The 26,412-nt window shown below is 30.8% G+C and overlaps 1 long non-coding RNA gene across 1 annotated transcript; it reads left to right on the top strand.

Moving 5' to 3' along the window:
- The first annotated feature begins 1,704 nt into the window (after positions 1 to 1,704).
- On the top strand, positions 1,705 to 21,470 carry LOC146995427 (uncharacterized). Its single transcript, XR_015043218.1, has 2 exons — positions 1,705 to 1,803; positions 21,130 to 21,470. It is a non-coding gene; the product is annotated as an uncharacterized LOC146995427 (long non-coding RNA).
- The last annotated feature ends 4,942 nt before the right edge of the window (positions 21,471 to 26,412 follow it).

The following is a 26,412-nucleotide window of genomic DNA, read 5'->3' as shown; positions in this document are numbered from 1 at the left end:
TACTTTAAAATTGGCTCTTCAAGGCCGTTACCAACCCCCTGTATATTTGCCTTTATTTTTGTGGTCATCTTTGAACAGCATTTATTACATCTTTGCACGAAGTAAAAAGGAAGTATTGTAATCGCGAAAACTTTTAGGCATCATATTTCAACGTCAAATATCCATTTTCACCGCTATCGAATGCAATTTAATGTTTTTGCGTGACATCTGTACGTAAAAACAGGCTAAAGGACTCTTTTTCCCCCAAAAAAAGTTGTAAAACTAATTTAAAATGAATTCTAAAGAGAATTTTTCGTGGCGCCTGTGCTTATGTACGTATGTATGTATCTCGCATAACTCAAAAACGATAAGCCTCAGAACGTTGAAATTTTTGTATATAAGACTGCTATAACACGTAGATGTGCATTTCGTATTTTGGTTGCAATCGGCCGCACCAAAAGTATATAAATATATGTATATATATATATATATATATATCCCCTCTGTTACTCGGCTCAGTGATCTCATTTTCTTTATACTTATATGTTTGGAAATTGTGCATTGTTTGTTTTAAAAATGATTAAATTATGTTGTTCTTATCTTCCGGTTAAGGTTTTATGCCTTTAGTAAATCTGTATGCAATAATTTTAGAATTATCAACAATTTAAAAGTTGTTTAAGTGCCGCTAAGCCTAATAATTTTTGCCATGGCAGCCATTGTGTGTTTACATTTGAAAGAGCAGAATAGTAGATTTGTTGCCAATTTAGAGAAAGTAAGTTGCGCATTAACAAAGGTAACGCCTTCTTTTATTATTGCGAATTAAATCATGCTTAATCCATTCTGAAAATTATTCGAGGAAATAAGTGTTTAAGATTTACTTCATAATTTTCTATACAGACATCTTGAGTTTTATTGTATTTTTGCCTTGTCGCGAAGTGAGAATTAAATTAATTGAATGAGAAATACTAAATCGTCTGTGAAAAACTTTTTTTTTTTTTTTTGTTTTTTTTTTGTTCTTTGCTTAATTTATTTTATACATCGTTTTAGATTTATTATAGTATTTAAATAGAATATGTGGCAACGATTACACAATTCTTAAGATGATATAAATTTTGTGCATTTAAAAAAAATGAAATACTAATTACAGATGCGCCTTGGTTCGTACGAAACAGCACTCTTCACAATGACTTTAAAATTAAATCCACAGATTCTGAAATTCTAAAAGCTTCTCATAACTTTTTATGAAATGTGACAGTCATCTTAAGAATATCATCAAAAAACTAGGAAATTATGATTTCATAATTGAACAACGCCGCAAGAAGCCCCCACTATTCACCATTATAGTCAGTGGTAATGTATATATTTTCGCTTTCCTCTTATTTAGACAAGATTTTACTTTATTTTCTTTACTTATTGATTTACTTATCAAATTACAAAACGCTATGGACTTTATTCCCGCCAAAGCAGGTAGACTTTGTGTGTAAATAGTTTTTACTCTTGTGAAACGTTTCAATGTACTGCGAATTGTGTTTTTCATTATTTTACTTACCAATTATTGCTTATCAGAAGAATAATTTTTATAAAATTTTGAAAAAAACCTTACAAAACATCCTGCAAGAGATGGCGCAACCAGAGCTCCAGTCAACTAAAATGCTTTTGATCCCTACTAATAGATGGCGCCACACGAGCACCTCATTTGTTCAAAGTTTACTTATTCTACGGACAGCGGCACAGAAGCCTCAGTCGCTAGTAATCTCTGAGTTCTAGCACAGCATGTGTACAAGTTCTTCCATATTATTGGATACAACTTACTCGATTCATCAGGTATTTAAAAATCAAGTATCATATATTGGTAAAGGCCGTTAATGGTCGATTGCCTCTTACTAAGTGATAAGACATAGACATAGACTTATACATTAAAAAATGAATGAAATGTAACTCTGTTAAGTGAAACTAGGGCCAGAGTGTGCTATGGTAAACAAATATAGCGAATTTTAAAGTGTGCATTTATTCTATTGTGGTTTATTCACTATCGACGAGGTAGATTTAACTCAGTCCAATACGTTTAAATGAAATGGAAAAAAAAAAAAAAAAAATGGGTATAATTTAATATTCCGTACAAGGAAGTCATGTGGTGCACATACCAGATTTGTTTTTATATATCGTTTTAGGCCTTAATTAGTCCGAATTCATTCGCTAATGTTTTATGAATCGAAGCACGCTAAACGGAATGAAGTTCCTATTTTAAAGTAACAGAACATAGTTCTGGGCATAAGGGTATGTGCTAGAGGCACAGTTTTCTACTAAGCTCGATGTTCATTCTGTCTAAAATTAAACATATCTTTTTTATATAAGACTAAGCATTTCAATTGTTTAATTTATAAAGAGAGATTTACGATTTCTCTTTTTAGTTGAGAAAATTTTGCAGTTATTAATAGTCTTAATTTCCGTGTAATATTAATGGAAATATGTGAAACAATGCAAGAATTAACAATATTAAATGCATGAAGTTTGTAGAAATGCTGTAATGGTCTGGAAAGAGAAGTTTTCATGAGTCAAATAATTTTAAAACGCAGGAAATTTTATAATATTCCTTTGTGAAAATTTAAGGAATAACAACTCGTTTTTGTTTAAATTTAGTCTTAGCCTACCTCTAATGCTATTCACTCTTTAGAAGAAATCATAATTCCAACTGGATCTCCAAATAAGATTACTTCCTCAGGAAACTGAAATGTAATATTAGCGAAAAAGTCTTGTTTATTCATATATCAGTTTAGTAGTTGCGAGTTTGATAGTGATACTAGGTATTAAATGTATGCTTGATTTTCCTTGCGAAACGTCAAACGTGAGAAAACTTCAGCGATTGGGAAAAAAAGAATTCATGTCAAAATGCAGTCACTTTCAAGAAGTGGTATTATGCTCTATATTCTACTGGTCAAGGTAGCTTTAACTGCAGCCAGCAGCCGAAATAAAGGAATATCTGACTGCGAAGAATAGTAGTCAAGATGATTACATTTTCCCACTTTAGTATCAAGTATTGTTACCGTTTCTTTACTACTTTCCATTTGTTTCACTACTTTTTTCAATGTTTGGAATATTCATTTTATTACTTTACGTATACTTTTTATCACTTATGGAAATTATTTTTTATGCTTCGCGTTCAATTTTAATTACTCATTTAATATTTTTTATTATTTATGCTTACTTAATATTATTTACTGTTAATTATCGCCTGCCCTGCGTCTAATAATTTTATAAACTAAGTCAAAAGATTTAGTAACCAAATATTTAGACATTTTTATAGACTATTGTTTGACATAATATGAATATAATAATAAAATTTTAAATATAGTTTATGCTTTAGCAGAATGGTATATAGGAACATGAAGTGAAGATGTGAAGTTAACAAAAACTGAACAGATAAACTGGATTATTATGCCATTACCTCTCATTCCCACTTCTTTAAAAACTGCAATAACTTCAAAACGCATTGAAATGAGGGGCAATGAAGCGATAGTATATACGTATACAAAACAATAATTCTATAATTTGCATCAAAACGAATAAATTCAAGCATAGGTATTCTTTAAATGTTTATGCAGAAAATAACATTAGAAAACTAATTATTTTATGATCTTAATTCAATTTCGTAATAACACATCTTTGTAAAGTAGAATTCAGTTTGGAACCACGTTCTTACCCCTGGACATTAAACTAGTTTATGATCTGTACAAAAACTGAATATTCAACATTTCCATGTAGAATTGAGGCATGAATACTTCTAGAGAAAACTAAATTAGAAGTAGAAATATTTTCTGATCCTAATTTCAGAATAATTATATAAGGCATTTCTCCTGCCTTCGTGGTGTAGTGGTCAGCACACTCGGCGCGTATTCGAGAGGTCCGTGGTTCGAGTCCCGGGGAGGGCATTGCTCATTTTTCCCATCTCCTGTTTTCAGAAATCTAATGTGACTACAATTAAATCTTAGTTTAACAAAACTTAACTTCAGATCAAGTTCAAATCTCTGAAAGTTATGTTCCTTAATTACTAGAAAGAAGGTTTTCACGTAAACCTTTTATTAGTAAGCAGTTAGCAGTAACAACATGCTACAAAGTGACAAAAAGATAAAATATACACTATTCAAAACCATAGATGCAAATGTCAAATTTAAAATTAGATAAAACGGCAAAATTATTTTGGCGTAGATTCCAAATAAAACTCCACCGATTAGACACTATAAATATTTAAAATTCAAGTAGCCAGTAATAATTATTTATAGTTATTGGTGGTTACTTGCATAGGGCATTTGCATTATATTTTTGCTTCTCATATTTTCTAATAAATTCAGTTATTTGAAATCATTTGCCATTAACAGTGGATTTTATCCCATGTTTAATAATAAAGCCTTTAAAATACTTCAATTTGCTAACAAAAAAGCATTCTGCTGTTAGAAATAACGTTAATAACCTAGTAGTTATATCATTTTCTCCTTATATCAATTATAAAATTACATGGATTCACAAGAATTTCGATTTTAATTTCGATTAGTTATTTTTTCACTTATAAATTGTCACTTAGTCTCATCTTGTTAGATTATTGAAGATTCCCTCTCTGACTTTAATTATTAAGCAATTTATAGCATATTTTGTCATTGAGGTTTGAAATATATCGCTTGGACTAATGAATATGATGTGGTACTTAACTTGAAAACGGATAAACAATGGACGATGCAACATGTGTGACTGCACTCCGGTTCATCTACGGGTCGACAGAATTAACATCTGTTAACTGCGAGACATTAACAATTATATGTGGCCGATAAAAGAGTACTTACATGAAAAATTAAATTGCGAGAAGTTTGCATTCAAAGCGTTCTAAAGTGACCTTCAGGCAAAATAGAAGGGCTTAACAAAATAATAGAAATCTCGGCCAATGTTCATGGTTCGATAATAGCCAACTTTCACGGTCGACGGCATAAAGTATGGAGTACTTAATTGAATTTTTTTATATTATTGACTAATTTCCAAGAATTTAACTCTTTCTAGAAGTTTCTTAAGCAGAGCTTTTCAAAGTAACCAAGGAAACAGAATATTTAGAAGAAAAAAAAAAAAAAAAACCACAGCTGTGACCAGAAACACCGATCGCTCCAAGTCACCTTGGATATTCATAGACAACTATGGTAATAGTATATTCCCAACTAATTCCTAACTTGTATTCTGACTATGTTCCTAACTAATATTTAGAGACATGTACGTTAACATAGCTCTATCAAATTATTTTAATACAGAACTTATTTAAAGGACTTGGTCTCTTTCTCTTATTCTTTTGCGTAAGTACCGAAAACTCATTCTAAGATGTGCTAATGTAGAAATCTCCGATATTATTTTAAGATTTCGTTAAAGTTAAAATATGACATTGCACTCAGTTTTTGCCATTCATTATACGACAACAATGATTGTTTATTAGACTAGCCACTTGTCCGGCCAGCCGCCTAAACTAGTTATGAAAAAGAAAAAAATATAGATAATGATTTTAAAGAATTCACTTAATATAACGTTCTGACTTCACCTATCAATTAACAAGAACTGAAACGAATTTGAGTTTATTGCTTTTAAACTGGTTAATTTGTTCATTATACGGCAACAGAATAAATTTGGAAAGAAAATTAAACATCTTACGTTTCTTTGACAAACTGGTTCTTGGAAGATAAACATATCTTATTGACTATGGAAAGATATTTCTTTTAAATCCCTGAGTCCTTTTATTACATTAGGAAGACAAATTTCTCATGTTTTACTGAATGGCAACATACTTGTTTCCTATCGCCGAATTTTCTGAATAGATTTGAAACATAAATATCTACCGCTTTGATGAGTGACCGAACAAAGCTTTCAAATCACTGAATTTTTAGTCGAAAATTCATTACATTCGTACAAAATACGATATAATTAAAATACTAATTCAAAATTCAAAATTACCGCTTTGATATGCATATGTTTCTGTGGAATAATCCGCTTGTTCAAAATTTGGTGGTTTTAGCTGCTACAGTTTTCTACAATGCGAACAGTCAAACTTGCATAAATACAAGTTTTTCATTATTTAACAGTATATACTCCACAATATTTTAGAATTTATGTGTAATATTCTACGTTAAGCCTTTTGCAAAAGAAATCTGTTTCTCTTAAGTAGCTTCTGCTGAATTGGCAATCAGAAAATATAGTAAAAATCCAATTAAAGCAAAAATGGTACACACAATAGAAATAATAATAACGATTTCACACATTTCCTTCAGGCTTGCAATTAGGAACATTTCGTGATTAAAAATGATTATTAAATCCCATGAGTAAAGTTAACGATAAAAAGAGTCTTGGAGTTATCTATGAAGTAAAAACCTTGAACAGTCTAAAAATTCTGCATTTTATGTAAGTAACACAGAAAAAAGCTATAGCATTTCCAAACTAAGTATCTGAAGAACTACAAATACTTCATGATTCGTGAGAAAATCGGATGTCTGTTCACCATACAGTGCATACTGGAATCTTAAATGATACCACAGCGCATGTTGATGCCCTAAAGACTTATTCTTAGCACCAATATTGAAATGTTATTCTTAAAATCACATGCTGTTGATCTGAACTTTAAGTAACAATTTTATGGAAAAAAATAAAAAAAAAAACATTTATATCTGCAGTAATGATGTACCTGGATCAGAATGTCGAATGTGGAATTATATTTCATACAATTTGTTGACATCATAGCTATCGATAGAAAGGCAATCTTGGAGCTGATGTTTCATAATCATCTTGCCTTCTAACGAATAATAAACATGGGTAATGTTAAGGGTTTATAAAACTTCTGTAAAAATTTGCAGAAATTCTGGAAAAATTTGGAAAAAGTTCAAAAAATGTTTCAGTCGAAGATATCCATAAAGTTCGTTATATCCGATTTTAATACATCTCTCAGTTCGCCAGATTAAAAAGATTGGTTTTTTCTTCCTTATATCAGGTGTTACATCCGGCTTCTTTATTTGCAAAAGGTTTATTCGTTATATTCGGAGATTCACTATAAGCCAGGTTCCCTTACCTATCAGCAAGCAAATCAAATAATATGAAAGCAAATTTAATTTATTATATACTTCTAATTTTGCACACAAACAAGCTGATTTTTGTCTTCCATGAAGAGAACAAAATACACCTTGATTTTTCATGGAAGTTCTATTTCCAAATGGAAGTAAAGCAGTAAAAAATATTTTTATGCTTATTAAGGTTAATGAAGTTTGTACAATGTAAGGAAATGACTAATGCAAGACAAAAGTCAAATAAACAGTTTTAGTTACCTTGGCAACAAAATACAGTCTTAAAAAGATGTAGAAAACCCCAGTTGGGTTTTAAGCTATTGGTTTTTTTCTTTTCTTTTTCTTTTTTTTCTGCTGCGACTAAAAACGAAATATTTCTTACTGAATTTTAAATACTTTTGCATGACTGAAAATGTTTGAGCTCTGAATAAATATCTTCATTCGTTTGAAAAGTTGAAATGAACAAATAACCTTCCAAAAAAAAAACACCTTGAAGTTATCTTTTATAAGTGATTGTTAGCATTATTGGAACTTTTTTACAAAGATATCAGCGATTGATTAATGATTACTGTATTTCCGTTTGAATTATTACTTGCTATTTTTATAATTCGAATATGTTTTATTTGAAAGTGAGTTTTAATAGACAATTTTCAATAGATTTATTGAATTATTTTGTTTTTACGCTAATTGGTTATATGCAAATTAAATTATATATCTAAGATTATAAAATTACAATTCAAAAATCTGATGTGTTCAGCGCATGAGCTCCTTCCAATTCTACGTTCTAAATAGCAACGTGCTTTAAGTGAAGAATCACTTCTTGGTTGATCTTTAGTAAACGAAATCTACTTTATTGCCCCAATAAATAGAAAGGTCTGTAATACACAGTTTTCGATTATATTTTATTAGGTGCAATTGGCCAAGTGTAAAAATTGGTTCTCTAAATTTACACCAATATAATCAAATATTAATGCCTTTTTCCGTTAAAAATTGTATTTTATTCGTCAGTGGATTAACATATAAATTCATTGCTTTTTAATTTTAAAAAATTCAATGTTTATAATATATTTAAGATAAATATTTTGAAACGAATACCGCAGTTTAATTACTTTCTGAGTTATTTTTATAGTATCAATAAATTTAAATTCATTTTGACCTGTACTTATATTGCTGCGATATTTAGATATCAGTAAACAATACTCGTTAGCTTTTCGAACCACAGCTAAATAATGACTATCGTGCGCTCCGAAATCAGTAAGAAGTAAAGCAATAGGTGTTTTTGAATTCACTATTTGCTCTTGTGCCTCGTCATCATTAAGAATGAAACGAATAACAAATGCATGTTTGGGTAACATAATCGCATTACAGTTGCTTTCATATTCTGCATATGAAACGCTGTTTCAAAAATTATTCTTTTCTATTGCTTGATATAAATAAATATTAAGTATAGATATAACAGAAGTAACCTTGATATGTGCTGCATTATCTTAGATTGTACTTTTGTTATAGCGATTCTGCATTTTTCCACAAAAATCTATCAAGTACTCCGAAAGAAGTACCACTTCCGGTTTAGCATGTATAATCAGAATCTCATATATTGTTCTCAAACATGATTATACATGCATCATGAATGAATATATGAGAAGTTTTGGGGATTTTGTCATAATATATTTTTTTACGAAAATTATGCTTAAAGCTTCAAACAAATTATCGCTTCCGTTTTATCCATTTTACCCAAAATCTAATATATTGTTCCCATTGATATAAAAGTCTTGAGTACTAAATTTGAAACCTTTTTGATTCTACTTTAATATAGTTTTAAATTAAAATTATTATGAGTTTCAAGTAAAGTACCACTACTGGTTGTCAAATTTTAACCAAAATCTAATCAATTCTTTATATGAATGCAGAAAGCTTAAATACAAAAAATGGATATTTTTTACATAAGAGTTATCGCAGACGCAATCCTTATTTACATACACACAGACAGACATCATTGTATAAATAGTCAAAACGTTTAGGGGAGACCCCAATTTGTACTTATTTATTAAAAACTCACTATCAAATTTTTGTACCGAAAACATTACATCCCATACCTACGCATGATTGGATGGAGGTAAAAATTGTGATTTTGTGTTGACAGTACGCAGAGACTGGTGAAATAATAATACCCTAAATGCATATAAGAATAAACTTATAAGCTGAAATATCGTCGTCATGGATAACATAATAAAGTAAATATAATAAGCCACTTTTGAATAGATTCAGTTATAAATGAAAATTTAGAGGTAAACAGGGTAAATTTATATCAAGCTCAGCAACAGAAGAAAACGTTTAAAATTTTAAATAGTCCTAACACAACGATTTTAAGTGCGTCATCTGAAATGCAAAACACGATATAAAGTCGGAAAATGAAAATTTATTATTCGTGAAGAATGGTAAGGTTATTTATTCTGTCATCGAGACCTTTTTATAGATTCAAAACAAATATAAATATTACTGGTATTTTTCTAAAGGACATACTTATTCTTTTTGTTTTAAGATTTTACCACTTACTTGGAAGAAAGTACCAAGAAGACGTATCTGACACATTTTCCGGCCTTTTTTTCCCGGGGTGTGTGAATACAAGCTATGTTCTCTTTAAAAGTTTCCTTAGAAAATCCTTCATGAACGCATCATTAGTAACGTAGAAAACTCTCATTCATTTTCACATAGTACAATTAACTATTGTTCAATATTAGCGATTGTTTAAAATCTACGGGTATCTGTGATAAAATATTTCCTTATTTTAAAAAGTAATTTAAAAATTACGCAGTTTAAATTCTGGTATGTTATTGTTGTTAACAAACTTGTATCAAAATCAGTTGTCAAATGGTCAATGCTGTTGTCGTGTTGTTAAGAAGAACATTGTGTGCAACGTGACATAAAATGAATCTTCTTGAGAATGGTTTTTGATTTTCCTCGAAAAGAGCGACAGATTTTGGTTTCCGGATTTAAAATAGAAAAAAAAAAAAAAAACTTTTATCTACTCTGTCAGTGTACTGTCAGTCAGTTTGTATTAACAGTTTTATTTCAGTCAGTCAGTTTGTATTTCTGTCAGTCAGTTTGTATTAACGTATTTAGTAGCGTATATAGCCAGTGTATTTACTTAGTACTGTAACAGTTTACTTTAGTTTGAAACTTACTGAAAAATTGTTTTCCGTGCTAAATGAGTTTTTGTTAAGTCTCTTTTAGTAACAGAATTCTTTGTTAAAAATTAGTCATATCTTTTTAATGTATTTGCATATAATATAAAAACATTTGCATTAAATGTTTATAAATTAGTATTATATGTAACTATGTTATTACTGTAGTGTATATTTATGCCGCATATAAAATAAGGAATATTACGTACTGTATCTATGCAGTATCTATGCATGTATCTATGCTATCGATATATTATATTTATACAGGAGCGTGAAAAATATGCAATGCCTTCGCCTGGATTTGAATTTCGGACCACCCGAACGCTATCAAGCGTGTTTCCATATACCCCGCGAAGGCGTGCGGAAAACAAAGTGAAAATAACTTGCAATTGTATATTTTAAAGTGATTTATGCTTTTCACAAAAAAGACAAAATTTGATTTTTCATTTTTTACTTTACAGTGAAATAAGGTAGAATCTGCGACTTTTCTAACCATTTAAAATAAACATTTAATCAAATAATGGTACTTTAAACGAAATCATATGAACTGAGCTGTACAATTGCTAGAATTAAAATCAAAGTGTAATTAATTAAATACTGCAGTTTCATGAAACTATTTCAACTACTTACACCACCTAATGTTTAATAATATTTTTCGAAGCAAGTGTTTATTTCTTTTTTGTGAAGTGTTTTCCGGGAAGGAAAAAATACCGAAACAAATGGGAACATTTTATTTTATTTCGGTTGATTAAAAAATAAACGTTGAATAGAATTTATCATATATGAAGAAATAACTATCGATTGCTATGAGAAAATCTTATGCATCGAACTGATAGATTCGATTCCACAGGATTAAGATAACTTTCATGAATTAAGATGCTCTCTTTTTAAAGAGATTAATATTTTATATTCTCAGATTAGCTGAAGTCATTAGACTGCTACTCCGAGTTTTGTTCTGCTCTTATTTCTTTACGAAATACCTTCACTGTTTTTCACACGTTACTCTTTTTGATTAAGTTAAATAAGAATGCATATGCAATTTTTTAATTCTCTTTTATTATTCAAATTCTCTATTCATTCCTCAAGATTTTTATTTAAGGAGGATATTAAACATGCGTTGCTTCAAAGAAACGTGTTATGCGGAGTGTCCATAAAATCCCTGAACAACTGGAACTATATATTGTTTGCAAATGGAACAATTTATAACTTTGGTACTGGTTTCACTTTCACAAGTAAGATTCGACGTTTTGTGACGAGTGCACACTGTGGTTGCGTGCCATCTTGTTAGACATGACCTCTGGTTGACGATCCTCCAACTGTGGGTAAATCTAATTAATCAATGTATCTAGGTAAATCCTGGCTGCTTTCGTTTTCCGAAACATTCATTTCCGGGCAGTCCCGCTTCAACTCTCTTGTGACATGGGGATTTTCGGATCCCAAAGTCCGGATATTATGTGTATATTAAACCAAAACAAATTGTTCTGAAAAACCTTTGATACACGGGTAATAACACCACAGGGATTTACAGAACTACTCTTACAGGGTGTCCGTGATAATAGAGTAAATTGTTCAGGGACTTCTAGACACCCTGTATATTATTTAGCAGGAGACGATTTCGAGTTTCGCATCAAAACATTAAAATTTTGTATGAAAGAATTAAAATATCTAGTGCAAATCATTGTTAGTTCTCTTGGACATGCAACTAAATTTTGCGTCTTCAAACGAGTTCTATTATTGCCAGATATTCTAGATTTATTCAGTTAGAAGTTGTCAACATTAATTAAAAAAAAAAGTCTCTGTAAACCTATTTACACTGTTATGAGACAAAAATTTATTATGTTGTTTGAAGAAAAGTGAAAAGTTTGTTTCAAGGAAACTGCAGAAATTAGGAAGTTTTTGCAACTTCTTGATTTCCCATTGTTTTCAATTATCTTTTTGTTTCAAATTATGATCTTTTTATTTTTATATTTTCCTTGAACTTTTATAATATAATTTTCTAAAGAAAATGTTGCTAAAAGTGAAATTGTGAATGAAACAACCGATCGGATTACATATATAACGAGCATTTCTAGATGTGTGGTCGCGATTATATGAAATGTACAACTTTACCGTGTTACTATGAGCACCTTGTAAGAAGTAGTGCTGTAAATTTTTATGGTATTATTATAATTATATCAAAACTATTCCTAACAATTTGTTTTGGTTTAATATACAGTGTGAGCATTTGTGATTCCAAAGTCTTCATGTCTTAAAGGGGTTGAAGCTGAAAACTCTGAAATAAAATATTTGGTGTGAGATGCTGCAAGAAAAAACGTTAGGACCAGCTTTCTTCCATGCACAAACGATAACAGCTGGAGTGTAGATCCCGTTACATTGATTAATTACATTTGCCCACAGTTGTAGGACCGTCAATTAGAAAAACCAGTGGTGCCCATATCGAGGTTCTGTAACTTGAATCATTTGTCACAAAACGTTAAACCATACTTGTGAAAGTATAAACCAAAGGAGTAAACCGTTTCATTCCCCCAAAACAAGCTGTTAAATTTCTTCACGGGATTAAGGGACACCCTGTATTTTTAACTTAAATTATGATCTTTTCAGTCTAGCATACATTTTATGAAATAAGCAATTTCAAATCTAGCATACATTTTATGAAATAAGCCTAAAGGCAGAATGTTGTAAAATCAATGTATGAAAAAATATTATAATGCTTCTCTAAAGTCGATTAACCCATCATTTTAATTTTAATTATCAACTTTAAATAAAATGAAGTTTGAGTTTTCAAATCATCTTAGAAAGATTTTTTTTTTATTTTCTTCATGTGCAATTGCTTACTATCACTTAGACTAGATAAATTCTTAAAGCATTGGACAGAAAAAAAATTCAGAGGTTAAGTTAGGTTACTTGAAAATGCAGATAAGGCAAGGCTACATGCATAACAAAAGAGATGCATTTATGGAAAGTGTGGAAGAAAAGTTGATCCGTATTCATGTTAGACATGAGAAAAGGGAGGAAATCAATCATGCAGACAATTCGGTCACCTGTGTTCAAACACGGGTCGAATTAACAGCATGATGCAGCCTTGACCCCTCGCCACTGATGGGGTGATTTAAAAGGAGGCTGAAACGAATGTGAAATTTTCATTAAGCGTATTTACGATGAAGAAAATAAGATAATATTATTTGACGGTACCATAAAAATGGAAAATTATAATGTTTAGTCTTACAGTGAAAATAAAAAAAAAAAAAAAAAAAAAAAAAAAAAAAGATTAATGGTTGCTATGAACACACGCAAAACAATTTTTTAGAAAATACTTAATATATAATGCTGAAAGATATATTTTTCAGAAAGTGGTAAATCATCACAGGAGAAATGATGTTAATCGTCAGTATTTCTAGAATTATCCTTAACGCATAAAATAACACAGTTAATTAATGGGACACTTAAAAGAGTTAAATATATGCCGCATAATGTTTAAAACATGAAATTGTTATCTTACAAAATCTGTAGCAATCTTTCTATGACTGCTAAACAGACATTCCTAGAAGTTTGTTTTTCTTTTTGCTTTTTGCTTAAATCTCATAACTGATTAATCGATTAAAAATTTAATCGATATTTTAAATTCAAAGGGAATTTTTCCGTTAATGATATTTTTAAGTTTTAAAGTAAAATTTATTTAAAACATTATTATGCTTCGAAACATGGTTTTTCAAAATACACTCAGTGTAAAATACATCATGCTACCTGACAATGTTTTTAATTTTGTGCAAAATTTCCAAAGTTTGCAGGTTTTGTAAACATTGGCAATTTACGTTAAGTTACTTTATACTACAACAAATTTATTTTCGCTGAATTTTAATTTGCCTGCATGTGTCTATTTTAAGCTTCATCACCAAGATTTTAAAAAGAATAATTTTCTATTTCATAAGTAAGCTTAATAAGTCTTATGATTTATCATCATTGAAATGATGTCGAAATTTTCTCTTAATTGCGGTTGCTAATATTCTGAAAAAGACAGTATAGAAGGCGCTCTTTTAATATCGCAACTCGTGAAAATGCTCATGGCATAATTTTAGTTGAGCCATTGAAAGATACTATGACAGTGATAAAATCAAGGTTACTATCTAGATTGCTCTTCCCCATTCGAATTCTTCGACTTAACCTTCTCAACCAGAAACCTTGACTCCTAGTCTGCTCATAAGCAACTATTCTCTACTTCATTTATATCTTAATTTATCCAAAGTGACGTCATTTAACTCCATCTGTAGAAAGAACTAAATCTTGTTTTCCTACTGACCTTGGTTAAAGTGAACTTACATCCAAAGATTCCACTTCTTCAAGCGCTCATGAAAGACTTACGCGTTTTGGCAGAACAAAGTCTCAGAGTTTTCATCCCCTTCGTCTTACGAAAACGAGCTCGTTTTGATTAGTTTTGTGAATAAGTCCAAGCTTATTCTATTATTTCATTCTACTACTATTCTGTCTACATCAAGCGATATTTTTCTGCGTTCCAAAATGTCTCATAAAATATTCAACAATTGGTAATTCTCTCAAGTAAGTGTTTTAAATAACGCTTAAAAGTTCTTACAAGGTGTAAGTGTTGGCGAATTATTCTAATAAAGCTAGCTGAGATATTTCAAGATATTTACCATATATCTTTGAAATTTGGTGCAGTATAATAATAGTATGTGATAAAAATATTAAACATTTCTAATTTACACATTTTCTTCACTTTGTTCCTTTGCCTAATTGAAGACAGCAAAGCACACGACAGTTATCTGCATCTGGTGTGTGATGTATTCATGAAGGAACTTTTAAGGAAAAAGAAAAATAACTCAAATTTATGATATACATGCAGAAAATCAAGAAGCCACACATGCAGCCAGTACATTCCTGGGATTAGCTCCCAGATCAAAATACCATTGTCGACCATTTTATTCACTTGGCAAACCTGAAAAAGTTTACTTCGGTTGAAATTTACTGCAAACTACTTTTTCTTCCAAAAGTGAGATACCGTTTTCTTTCGATTATGATATTTTAAATTTTTTAATCTATTTTATTACTTCAGAATAAAAGCATCACTAAGAAAATCTAAACAATATACTTCTTGGGTCATTTACAGTTTCGGGTGTTTTGAATGTTGAAATCTAGAAATTAAACAGAAACTAAAAGTTATTTAACCAGCTTATATAAACCTCTATATTTCCTAGTTTGGGATGAAAAATCAGAAAGTTTGCAATTAAATTAATCTAGTGCAGTTAATAGCCTATCGAAGAACTACATGACATGCATTGATTTCACATCACATGCCCAACTTGTAACTTGGCCAAATCTAAGAACGAAACTTTTGCTTATAATTTATTCAGTATTGAATACATCATTTGTTCCTCCTTAAATGACAATAATACGCTGACATTTTAGCAAACTAACATCCTAAAGACTATGCCAATAGCGTTAAACTTTCACATTTCATTGACGTTTTCACAATCGATGGCGCATTTCCATATGCGATTGTAGGAAAAACAATTTTCAAGAGACGAAAGCCATTTCCAAAGTTGGACAGGTGCAAAAAACAAACCTGCGCTAGGGAAATATCGACAAATCGATTCGAAGAATCGATTGTTCAAATTAATCGGTGATATAACGTTCGAAGTTTTAAAGAGAAACATATGACCTTCGCTTTTTTCATCCGCTGGTACTTTCCCCTATACCCCACTGACCGTTCTTGACGTCATAACGATTGCAGCTGCAAGCGGATGTGTTGATGGATGTGTTTCGACTGCCATGTTTGGCATCATTTTATTTTTACTTAACACTTGTGTCTGTATTTAAGCACCGGTTTGCTTTACTTTGTCTCGAAATGACGTACTAACCCCCTCCCCTTTACTATCTTCAGAAAAGTATTGTAAGTTGCTATAATTAATCAGCGTTATGTACTGCTTATAACACACTCTCATATATAACGAACGGACATTTTGATCCCGATGAATTTCCTGTAGACTTAATGCTATTTTATAAGGATGTAAAGTCTTGTATTCTTAGGATGCATACAATGTCGATTTTTAAAAGACTCTAGAAGAATTATCTATATTTTTGAAACAAAATAAAAGTCAGAAGAAGGATGTATAACACTCTTTTATTTGGACCCGAAGGAGAAACAATCACACAACGTAGGTTTACACAAGCCAACACTTCTGGTTTAACTTAAATACGTAATGCTGAATTAAATGAAATGTAATAAATTAGCCTAAAGGCTCACGGGATAAAGTAATGCGCAGAAAGGCAGAAAGGTTATTTAAACTTTTGTTTCCACAAAACTGTATATTATTTCTTTTAGTTCATTAATCACTGCGCAAGTTGTAAATAAAAGCTTATTTTATAAAACCACTGAGCACATTTTCAACTAAATTATTCAGTTGAAAAATTGCTTTTTAACAAAGAAAAATTAACCTTTCACTTCTGAAAATCCTATTAAAATAATCTATAAAATCGAGCAGTTGCCGAAAAATACACCGAAAAACCAGAAATTAAGTTAAGACTTTCATACAAACTTCCTTTAAAAGATTGCTTCCATGGTCCTAATAGTAAAGTTAGTCTTTAGCTAGTTCGTTAAACGAAAATGTGTGCAAAAATCGATTCAACATTAAATAAACAAAAGTCGAAATCAAATTTTGAAAAAGTCGTTTCACACATTGTATTGTCACAGACAGGATGTATGCTAAGTTTTAATTCGGTAATTTATCAGGTAGTAAATTAAAAATTGATGCCAAATTCTTACCAGAGTGAAGCATCTTGAATGAACTAAATGATTGCTTACGAAAAAGGACTTTCATTCTAATGTGCAATGAAAATAATCCATTCTCATGAAATTAATAAGATTTTTTTACTCTATCAACAAAATTGCCATAGTCTGGAAAGCATTTCAGAAAATATCTTAGATTATCATAGGTCATTAATTTTAATTATTGTCCTGCCCATACGCTACTTATTCAATTAGTAATAGCATGCATAAAATTTACAATTCAGTAAAGTTAATACTGCTTTCCTGCCTACTACCTCAAATTGCAAAGAAACAGGTTATACAGGCGCAGTTCAGTTTACAAGTCGCCTCTCGGAGTGTTATAAGAAAATTACACATCTGTGAATTCCTTCTCATTTCAGAATTTTTTATAAGCCATACATGCCATACTATTGCAAAAAAGACATACTCATATCCTAATAACTGGATCTAGCAATATCACTTACTTACCTGTATTCTTTTTTGTACGTTAGAGAATTTTCTCCAGATGACAGGATTTCGAGCAAAAAGTTGATTACTCAGTTTAACAAGCTGCCCCATCATCCCATAGATAAGGCAGTTGCTACCTTTCGCTTGACCACCGAGCATGGTCGTCTTTTGGCCCATCGCTTTCTATTTGGATTTGCCTCTAACCCATCGTGTACTTTCCATGGTAACGCACCTATGAATGCTCTCCACGTTGCCTCCTGTACTGCTTTCTTTGGCATTACCGGTACTCTTCGTTTCCGGCATTAGAAGGTTCAAAACTACTCACTGAACTTTTAAATATTTTGCAAGAGCTCCTGTCTTTGGTACCATGTATTTGTACTTTATAGCATATAATTTTGTTTGTATAGCTTTCTCTTTATTTCTATCCCCAGAGACCTTTTTCTCCAGAGGCTTTCTGGATTTTAAGTAAGAAAAACAAGTCATGCTACCATTTGTAACTTCGGATATTCAAGTGCTTTTACTTCAGCTCCTTTGTTAGGTTTTTGAAAGATATATTCCCTTATTTTTAGCACTAAACGCAATATTATTAATAGAAAACACAAAATATTTAATTAGCATACATTTCGCTGAAAATTTCAACTTGTACCACAGACAGGAACTCTCGCAAAATGTTTAAAAGTTCAGTAAGTAGTTTTGAACCTTCTAATGCCGGAAGCGAAGAGTTTCGGTAATGCCAAAGAAAGCAGTACAGGAGGCAACATGGAGAGCATTCATAGATGCGTTACCGTGGAAAGTTTGCTTCATTCAGATAATTACTGAAGACCGTAGCTGCATTAGAAAGATCCAGAATAAGCAATAACAACAGCCATAAAAAAGAAAGAAAGATTTTGAGATAGAGAAGATATAAAACAAGTTGGATAACTCCAAATACAGAAAGCAAATACATGCTTACTGGACTTCGATTATTCGAGTATTCTTAATCTTCCAATATTTTAAATATAATATCTAAAGTACTTGAGTATTAGTAATGTTTCTTTATTATTATGACATGGATAGTTGGAGCTTTTCGGGTTCGCAGTGAGATCTTAGAAATCTTGCAATGAAACTTTTAACTTCATTAGTGATATTTCGGTTAAAAATTAAAAAAATATCTCTATGATGCAGGATTAATAATAGTTAACTCACTAAGGTATGTCATTCTTTTTCTTCCTAATTACTCTCAGCTGTCACTGAAACAAGCTTAGTAAATATAATTAAGGGTTAAATACGAGTGGTATTATTGTACATTCGTGTGTCAGTATGCTGAAAGGCTATCCAATTTCTTAATTGTAATAAATAACACAGTTAACCGCGACCGCATCTCCCTCCCAAAAAGAAGTCAGATCAAGCAGATAAAAAGATAGTAGCAATTACTTTGATCGTAATATTTAATTATCTTTGAGAACAATAACGTTAAATAATCCTTGATTCCCTTGTGTAGCGTTAAATATCTTACATCAGACATAACGATTTTTGAGCTGATATGGGGAAATAGAAATGTAAACGGCACATTGAGCAATAATCATTACGAAAGTAGTTATGCTGGTAATGCTAAAGTGTCTTTTTCTCCCTATTTTTGTGTAAAGGCATGCTTTTCTAACGTGCTTAGTTATTGTGTGTTAAATGTTTAGTGCAAGCGGCTTCATTTTCTGTACGGAAATGCCAGTCATTTTACTTCGGTAATATTATTAGAAGTTAACAAACTATTTACACATAAAGAGTTTCCTTCTTTTAGGTTTAGTAATTACCATAGCTGAAAAAGGAATTAACTTTAACAGGAACTTTGAAAAGAATTTAAAAGAAGCATTCAGTACTTCAAATGAGTTATCTGCAATGTTACATTGTAACTAATGCAATAGTTAGGCCTCTAAATAATGTTTTTTTTTTTTAATTTCTCTTTATTGTTACCAATATTTCTTTTGAATGTGTACTTTCACTGTATAATTATTTATTGATAAAAATTACTGCCTGTAGTAAAATTTGTTTTTTTTTTCTTTACTTAAACATGGAAGTTTATGAAGATTAAAAAGTTTTTCGAAGCCAGGGAACATGAAAAGTTAACTAAGCCGTCGGCAAGATGAAAACCATTGAACCACCGATCTTCTATTTTCTAGCAGAGCTTCTAACGACTTCCATGGCAACAACAGTGACAAAGATGTAGTGTTACAATTTGTGTTATTAAGTGTCTCTGAGCACTTAGTAAAGTTTGGAATGGAGTCTTCAAAGGAAACTCCAATTTCTGTTCGAAAAAAACTGTGGTCTGACTGATTTTCTTGACATGAGTGCAAGAGGTTTACTCAGAAAGGAGCCACACTTGTCGATATATCCCGTGGTAAGGTTATGGGACTAAACGACAGTGTAATATAATCTTTTCCATAGATATAAGTTCCAGAATATTTTATCAGGAGATATCTCTCCTTGTATTCATTGGCATCAATAAGTTATTTTGCTACTGAAATTTTAATATAAACGGCTAAATGTTCATGATTAAATAAAGATATTCGCAAGAATATATGAAAACGTAATAAGCATTTTATGTTTTTATCACTTAGAAAATATTTTAACACTTAAATTCAATAAGTTACTTTGCTACTGAAATTTTAATGCAAACGGCTAAATGTTCATGATTAAATAAAGATATTCGCAAGAATATATGAAAACGTAATAAGCATTTTATGTTTCTATCACTCAGAAAATATTTTAACACTTAAATTCTAAAAGAAAGCTATTTTTGAGATGATATTACGTACGAGAAATGCGCTTTCTCTCGTGTAAAGCTAAATTCAAAGATAACTCTGTTTACTGAACAGTTAACACTACAAAAAGCTGTTTTCGCCTCATACTAACATTTAGGCCTTTACTTCTGTAAGTTTTACGAAGAGCACATTTACAGAACGACATTTTAGACAACAGTCAAGAGAAGATATTCTGTGATGATGACATTCAATAGATGGTGGAGTGACATGACCAGAAGCTAACCACCGAAGAACTGGTAAATTATCGTCTCCAGCAACAGCAAGGGGCTATGGAGATCTCATACGAGGAGGATGACAATAACAAGAAACAATCCATGATTCAAAAGAACGTTTAAAGATATGTGTAAAATGGGGAAATGGAGTGTAAATGTTTGAAGCAAAGCACCGCTTTAAGAAAACTGTAGCAGTTCGAGAGATAAATTTGTTCAACGATGTGGAATGGTAGGTTTGATTAAAATCCTTAAACAGACAAAAACAACTGCCAGTGGAAACGTTCCTTGTTAAAATCATTCCTGACGAAAAGGAGGTTTCAGAGAGCTAACGGATAGCAATGATTGAACTAATGAAGAACATTTTCAAAAAAAAAAGTTCATTAGTTTTATATATTTATACCAGATATTTTTATATTAATAATTTTCTATGAATTTTTTGGGGTTGTAGAACGGATCATTAGAGTCTCCATTATTTTTATAGACAAGTGCATAGTTTTGACATACAAGTGCGAGCAAGTTTCTGGAACGATTTATGGTCGCAAAGTGAGGATCCACTGTATTTGCAATTATTCAAAAGATATTTGGTAGCTTGATTGCAATACGTTCTTCTTTATATTTCTTACTTATTTCCAAATAAAATATTTTTTATTCTAGGAAAAAAGAAGAGAAGTTGCTGCCGAGATGGGTATGTGGTTAGTGACTCTAACCGCTAACTGCCGTATCGATGGGCCCGAGTTCGAGTACCGAAGAAGGCATGGATCTAATTTGTCACTCCCTTCACAGGAGACAACGGTGGCCCACCTATAAGGAAGAGGTACCTACATAATGAAAAGGGTACTTCCAGCCTTAGCAGTGTCTAACGACTTATAAACGGCTAGAAGCTGCTATTGAAACAAAATTATGAGAATTTTTTTTAAAAATCTGATGTATTCACCATATGACTTCCTTGTACGGAATGTTAAATTATACTCATTTTTCTTGCATTTCATTTAAACTTATTGGATTGAATTAAATCTACTTCGTCGCTAGCACATAAATCACGATAGAATAAATGCACTCTTTAAAATCCATTATATTAGTTTACCATAGCAACACTCTAGCGCTAGATTCACTAACAGCGTTATATTTCGTTCATATTATAACGCATAATGCACAAAACTTTGAAAAATTATCTAATCGTTGCCACATGTTCTATTCAAATACTGTAATAAGTCTAGAACGATGTATAAAAGAAATTAAGCAAACAAAACAAACAGAAACAGTTTCTCACTGACGATTCAGTATTTCTCATTCAATTAATTTAGTTCTCACTTCGCGACGAGGCAAAAACACATAAAAACTCAAAATATCTGTATTAAAAATTACGAAGTAAATCTTAAAAAACTTATTTCCTCGAAAAAAATCCAGAAAGGATTAAGCATAACTAAATTCGCAGTAATAAATGAAGGCGTTATCTTTGTTGTTGAGAAGCTTAGTCTCTCTAGATTGGCAACAAATCTACTATTCTGCTGTTTGAAAACAAGCATGTCCGCCATGTTATTCAAAAATTAGGCTTAACCGCACTTAAACAGCTTTTAAATTGTTGATAATTCTACAAATATTGCTTGCAGATTTCTTAAAGGCATAAAAACCTTAACCGAAAGATAAAAACAGCATAATTCAATCATTTTTAAAGCAAAAAATGCACAATTTACAAACATATAAGAGTAATGAAACTAAGATCACGGAGCCGGGTAACAGATTGGATATATAGAAGATATAAATATATTTATATACGTTTGGTGTGGCCGATTGCAACCAAAAGACGAGGTGCACATCTACCTGTTATAGCAGTCCTATATACAAAATTTCAACGTTCTGAGGTTACTCGTTTTTTGAGTTATGCGAGATACGTACGTACACTCATACGTATGTACGCACAGACGCCAAGAAAAATTCTTTTCAGAATTCATTTTAAAGCAGTTTTATAATTTTTTTGGAGGAAAAGAGTCTTTTATTCTGTCCTTACGTAAATGTCACGCAAAAGCATCGTTAAATTGCATTTGATAGTGGTCAAAATGGATATTTTCGTTGAAATATGCTGCTCGAAACTTTTCGTGATTACAGTAATTCCTTTTTACTTTGTACAAGGAAGTAAAAATTGGTAAAAGAACTATAAATATAACCTATAACTACGGTATTAATGAAGTTTTCAAGACTTGAGAATTTTCAAAGCTTCAAAACTCACTAATCTGATATTATAATATATCTTATCGAAATATTATGATATATATTAATTTCAAACTAATAAGAAAAATATTTGGTGCTCCTTTGGTAGACGGTTGCACGGATTTTGGCGAGTTTTTGGCAATTTTTCTTTTGGCGAGTAATACGACTTATGGTAAACCCATTGCTGGATAAGTTATTTATGGTAACCGATACTTTGTTGACATTTTATTTAAAAAATAATGCGTGTTATTATGCATAAATTCCGTGTTTTAAATATTATTTATGGCTTCAAAATATTAAAAATCAATTTAATTTTGCATTTTTATTTGAAATAAAAATTTTATTCTTTATCATATTTTATGAAATTTTATGCTGTGGATGATGTAATCAATGACGTCACCTTACTTTAAAAGTAATTTGTTTTAATATCTATAAATTTAATCTAATGTTTTAAACATTATTTATGGCTGTTAAATATTAAAATACAATTTAATTTTGCATTTCTTTTTTAAAATGATTTTATTATGTATGATTATTTAAATAATTTTAATTCTAGGTGTGATGTAATCAGCTCTCTGATTGGTTATAGAATATTTGTGCATTAATGAGCTGTAATCAGCTCCCTGATAGGTTGCTGAAAATTTGTGCATTACCGCGCCATTTTAAAATTTAATTCATATCTTCGAATTCCTTCAAAAATGTCTCCTTCAAAGATGAATGTTGTTTTTGATAAGTACCAAGAATTTTTGGTTTCGGAATCAAAAAATTGTCCTTTGAGACCTTATTTTCGCCAGCCTGGCTTTCCTAATCAAAGATTTATTTATAAGTTCTTACAAGGGTCAGAGGAAATTTATTTTAAATTTATGGAGGAAACGTCGCTAATTGTTTCTTCAATGAAGTGCGAAAATGTAGATCACAGATGAAGACCGTTAGAAGAGCCGATTCTGAGACAGCCGTATATGATATTGTGGTCATGTTGGAAGAAATAACCGCTGTAACGGTAAGAAAATTATTAGACATTTCTCCTTTTTTACCGACAATAAACTAATTGCTGTCATTTTAGCTCTAGTGTACGAAGCGTTCTTATTTACTTATTTTAAAGCATTTAATTTAAGTAATATTTTAATTCTTTTAAACGTTAGTATGATGGTTTTTAATTCGATATTCAATTTACGTAATATTTTAATCCAATTAAACGTTGGCGCAATGTTTTTATAGTGGTATTTTTATTCTATTTCTATGCTATATGAAAGTAATAATTTAACCTTTCTTTAGTATTTTATACTCGTAGTAAATGTATTTATTCTATATAATATATATATATATATATAATATTCTATATAACGTATTTAAATTTAATAATATTCTAATTCTTTTAAATGTTGGATGATGTTTTTTATTTCGATATTCAATTTCAGTAATATTTTAATCTAATTAAACGTTGGCACAATGTTTTTATAGCGGTGTTTTTATTCTCTTCTTTGCTATATGAAAGTAATAATAACCTTACTTTAGTATTTTATACTCATAGTAAATGTATTTATTTACACTTGCCTGCCATCTTAAAAAACGACATTTTCAACAAAAAAATTAATCCATTATTTCTAACGACATTTATTTTTTTTTTTAAGTTTCGAATACTTTACTATGCGTAAAAACAGCGTTTTTCAAGATGGCTGACGTTTGTAGAAATCGCGCCAAAAATTGCGCCAACGTAAATCGCCAAAAATCCGTGCAACCGTCTACCAAAGTAGCACCAAATATTTTCCGTAATACCCTGAACATTAAGTATTAAAATTGCTGAAAATCTAAGGCAACAATTTTGAGATAAAACGTCAAGCTGATATTTGATTCTTATTTATCATCTAGTTACATAATCATGGTTTCCATGGCGAGAGAACGATTTTCAAACCTTGTATTTTAACATGATTTAGCATTAAATCTATCTCTCACGCATGCGTAGAAAACCCTTTATTAAGAAGAAAGTGAGCGTTTGGGTGCAGTGTGACGTTACAACCAGCTGTAATAAGACGATGGAAATGTTCACTTACACTTTTGCACTATCTGTACAAATAAGAGTATATTCTTACACCGTGATTAAATAGAACAAATTATCGCTATAATGAAATTTTAATGATTCAGTGTTCAAACAGAAAGTAAATAATAACTAAAACTTTGTCAGTAACTGTACTGTATGTTACATAAATAGTATAAACTAAAGGCACTGCTATTTACAGACTCGCAGATGTACGGTAATTTAACTGTATTTACAGTAAATAATAATATTTAAATATGAAATTTAATAATATTCATGCCCTAGAAGGAATTATTTTAATATAAAAGAACTGCTATACTGTAAATTCAGACAACAGGAATCAGCAGAAATTTTCATAAATTTGCAATGCTAGTTTTGAAGACTACTGAACAGAGAATCAGAACCTACTCTTTCAGATGCAGGAATGGAAAATAACAAAAGACAACCCTGTGCTCACGCTCTACCAGTGAAAACAATAAACAATACAATTCCAGAAAGTTCCATTAAAAACGAAAACACACATTCTGGCGCCATGTATTGATGAAAATAAAAACAAAAAAGAAACCATTTCCTTAACCGATTAGGGTTTTTCGGATTGGAATTTGGATCATTGACTGAATTGAAAGACTTTTATGAATGCGAAAAACATCTAGATAATTTAACTCGTAAGCAGAAGATCATTTTTGAATAATTTTGGTTGCAGAAAAATGGAAAATGTGACCTTTTGACTATTGGCAATAGAGGATTTATATGTTTCTTTTTTCCTAACATATGTATCATGTTTTTTGGTGCGAAGTTCTAAGACGTTTATAGTTTTACCATGTATATTAAATTACACTGGCAACGAATACTGTATATTTATCCAGCATGGTATCTTTGAGTAAAGGACTACGAATTTTATTGATAGAAATTAAGACAACACGACAGTTAAACTTTTGCAAAATGCGTGCAATTTTATAGCTAATAGATTCAAAGAAAGAAATGATTACAGAATTCTTATAATCTCCTAAAATGAGAGAGTGCTTTTTATTGTGTTGAAATAAGAATTTTTTAACTACTTATTCAATACTGCTGGGTGAAAAGCCTCTGTTTTTAAGTTTTAAGTAAGTGATTTAAGCAGTTTAATTCTAGTGCCGATCTGGAGGAACAAACTTAGAGTATTCGGAAAACGAAAGAATGAAAGAAAGCTAACTTCTGTTTAGCCGGATGTCAGGATCTGAAGTGTAGTGAAAGCAGACAGGTAAAGCTTTACGGTATATAGTAGTAGTGAAATTTGATGCATTTCGTGTGACTAAGAAGTCGAGGAACGGAAAGAACTTGGATGTCTCATCTTCGAAAGTGAACTGGATAGAAGGATCAAGGTAACCCTTTAATTAGAGACCTGTTGTTTGTTTCAAGAAAGAACTAAGAGAAATTAACTCTTTAATTTCGATAAATAAGAAATGAAAAATCTGGAAGTCCAATTTTTAGACATTTGAGCTTCCCCATTGGAACACTGGGGAATAATGACTTTACACCAAAAGAAACCATGATAAAATTTTAGAAAAAACAATTTGAATTTATTTATAAACTCTATTAAACCTTTTACGGTGTAAACGTTATTAACTAGCAAAGCCAAAATACAAGATAACTGCTATCAAAATCCTACAACTATCTGTATAGTTGGGAATTTTCCGTTATATATCCTCAACCTT

The sequence above is a fragment of the Stegodyphus dumicola genome, chromosome 9, assembly GCF_044657685.1.
Source record: "Stegodyphus dumicola isolate Sdum_Otavi_A_Nest chromosome 9, ASM4465768v1".
Classification (NCBI taxonomy): Eukaryota; Metazoa; Arthropoda; class Arachnida; order Araneae; family Eresidae; genus Stegodyphus; species Stegodyphus dumicola.
This window is presented reverse-complemented; position numbering and strand designations above follow the sequence as displayed.